Here is a 3,020-nt window from a genome sequence, read left to right on the forward strand (position 1 = left end):
AAATCAATCTGGCAGTCGTTCCTCTTGTTAGCAATCCTGATTTATGCCATGCAGTGGACAATGAAAGCAGTGATAATACTGTAAACTCAGGGAAAGTTATGGTTAGCTGTTTACCCTAGGAAGGAGAAGAAACCCAGGAAATTGTACTAGTTTAGGGAACTACTGTGGCTGTACTTCTCCTGCTGCAATTAACAGACACTATATAAGCCGTGTTCCTGTTTCAGCTGCTACAACAGACAAAAAACCCCCCAAGAAATTTAACTACAATCACCTTATCTTCATCAACCAGTTTCTGCAGCACAGCTCTGGTTAAGAGGACAGGTAAGAAAACAAATACAGCCAAGGCACCTTTCTTTTTCTTGTTAACCTTTAATATGAAAAAAATAAAACATCTGGCATTCTTTCTCTTGATACTGTTGGTGTTCTGCTAAGCAGCTGAAGTGATGTGCATGACATGGAAGTAGGCAGATCATGCTGTGACCATGAGGTTAGCTGTATCAGATAGCAGAAAACTCACAGCAGTATCATAGCTTGCTAAAATCCTTTGTATAGCTCTTTGAAATGTGCTGTTCGCATCCCTCTATCTGGCTGGATCTCTGAAATAAAAGGGAGATTGTAGTCCAGAATAAACCAACCTCTGTTCAGTGCTGCAATTTGCAAAACCTAATTCAGAACAAATAGAATAAAACACGAAGGTTAGTGTAATCTCTTATTTCAAGATGGAGTAAGGATCTGCTGTTCTTCCCCTCCCTTGGAAGTAGGAGTTTGGTGTGATGGCCGTGACTCGGAAGCTCATTTGCTTCTGACTGAGATATTGTAAATGTGAAAAGTGGAAAATGTACCAGTCTCACTTGATGTCTCTGATCAAGCAGGAGAAGCCAGACAATAGCAAGCTGCTCTCCGCCATTTCATGGAACAGAGGTCCATGTTTGGTAAGTCTATAGAGCAAATCTTGCTGCAGTGAACTCTGCAAAGCAGCACCAGCAAACCTACTCAGCCCTGCCAGATTTGGTGGCCTCTTTTCCTGAGGCCTTGTGATGCTCTGTGATCCCTTGTCCTGATATTCCTGGAGTCCTTGAACATGGTCTTCTCCACAGTGCTTTTCATCAGCAATGAGCTACTTATCCTATGCCTGCCTGCTTCATCGTCCTGACACTTCGTCTGGTGCTTTGCTGGGAAGGTCAGCCAGGCAGAACGGTTCTGATGTGTTTGGGAAGAAATAATTTATCCTTCAAACTTTAATCCTTGAGAAATAAGTTCTTGGGGAGGATTTTACAGGAAAATTAAGGTTAGTGGCAAGTCTCCAAGCAGGCACTTATCAGAGTAGTGAAGAAGTTGATCAAACACAATCACGGGGTAGAAAATAAGCTGAGCACACATTGCCCTTAGTCTTATGCTCACTTAAGGCATGAGGCTCATAACCACTAGAAGCTTTTCAGACCCTGAGCAAGGGAACAGGGAAATGTTTCACGGCCAGTGTGATTGAGGAGCAGTGATGTGCTGCAGCAGCAGCCAACACTGATCTCTGCTTTGCTATTTGGCCTGGAATAAGTCAGAATTGGCCTGGAGGATTGCTGGTCTAGAATAAAGCCTGAGCTTTGGGTAAGTATGGACAGGACTGCCTGGAAGTACCCAGGTGTGTAAACAAAGGAGCGTGGCATCAATCCACAGTGCTCACATATACTGGGGAGTGATAAAGACCTGGCAACTCAGTTCTTGGTCTAACTGGAGGAGAGCAGAGGATACATTAGGGCTGCTGTGTACCTTTAGGAGAGGGTAAATTAGGACCCAGAGTTGGGTGACCATGTAAGAAATCTGCATTTCCTTCCTTCCATTGCCTCACACTTCTGTGACCATTGCAATTCAATACCTGGAATCACCTGCTGTAGCTACAGCATGTACTTACAGCTCTGAGGTGGTGGGACGACAAACTTTCACGTTGCTGTGGTTCCCAGTGTTTCTTTGTTGGTGATCATATAAGACTGCAGCTAAATACTCTATATGTACTGTGGGCCTGCAAGTACATGCTCAAAGGTCATCTCTAGCATATCAACCAAAAGCATATTAACTTGTTTTGGGTTTTTTTCTGTCTCCATCTTGTGCTCTCCTCCAGCAGACTGCCTACAACAGGCTTGTGGCCATGTTACTTGGGAGCTGAGTGTGCAGGCACATGTTTTGTATCATGGGTGTCAGTGGCCTGACAAATGCAGGCATCTGAGCTGAAGCAATGATGCTGTTGCTGTGTGCCATGGAGCACAAGAACAGGGGAAGGAGGGAGAAACACTCAGTGTTTCCTGGTTACAGGCCAGGTACAAATTACCTGGTGTTTTAGAGAGACTGCTGCTTTTCTCCTGCTCCAAGCATCCCTGAGCAATGGGGAATGGAGGCTGTGCCTCAGCCAGTCCCCTGTCCAGGTCATGACTCAGGCAGCAGCTGCCCAGGGTGCTCAGGGAAATTAGGTTTAGCTGCCTGACATGCTGTGCACAGCCCTCAGGGCAGTGACATGGGGGAACAGGCAAGATCACAAGAGTTCAGTAGGAAAGAGATGGTCCTTCTGAGAGTGAAGTGACAGGGAAGAAAGGTGCTGCTGCCTGAGCTGGCTGTTACAGGATCTCCACAGCTGCCCTGCAGGCATTTGGTGGAACAGAACTCACTGATTTCTGAGGCTCCCTCTCACTCCAGCCAGGGCACCAGACCCCCTTGCACACCCACCTGTGAGCTACATCCATGTGCACCTTTGCTCTGAGCTCTTCTGGAAGTATCAAAGGGACTTCCTGTGTCCAAAGTGTTCTCTTAAACCAAAAAAATCACTTTACAGAGAAAGAAAATTCACCCCTGATGGGTGACAAATATTAAAATAAACTATTTGGAAGCAAAATTCCCATCTTCCTGTACTTAATCCAGTAAATTTTGGTGCTTGCCTATGTTTCCGCAAACTCTGCTCAACCTCCTCTGTTAAGTCTCTGTCTCCTGCTGTCTCACAGCCAGCTGTGGCTGTTCTCTATCTTCTCTGTCTCCTC

General features: G+C 45.7%; 1 protein-coding gene across 3 annotated transcripts in view; it reads left to right on the forward strand.

The window, feature by feature from the left end:
• The first annotated feature begins 369 nt into the window (after nt 1-369).
• LOC103619732 overlaps nt 370-3,020 on the forward strand; it is a 23,341-nt gene continuing 20,690 nt past the window's right edge. For all 3 annotated transcript variants that reach the window (XR_001863924.1, XR_001863925.1, XM_017740156.1), the window contains exon 1: nt 370-932. The gene's annotated coding sequence lies outside the window, so the exon portion shown is untranslated. The remainder of the gene's footprint in view (nt 933-3,020) is intronic.

Source organism: Corvus brachyrhynchos, unplaced genomic scaffold (genome assembly GCF_000691975.1).
Source record: "Corvus brachyrhynchos isolate BGI_N302 unplaced genomic scaffold, ASM69197v1 scaffold126, whole genome shotgun sequence".
Taxonomy (NCBI): domain Eukaryota; kingdom Metazoa; phylum Chordata; class Aves; order Passeriformes; family Corvidae; genus Corvus; species Corvus brachyrhynchos.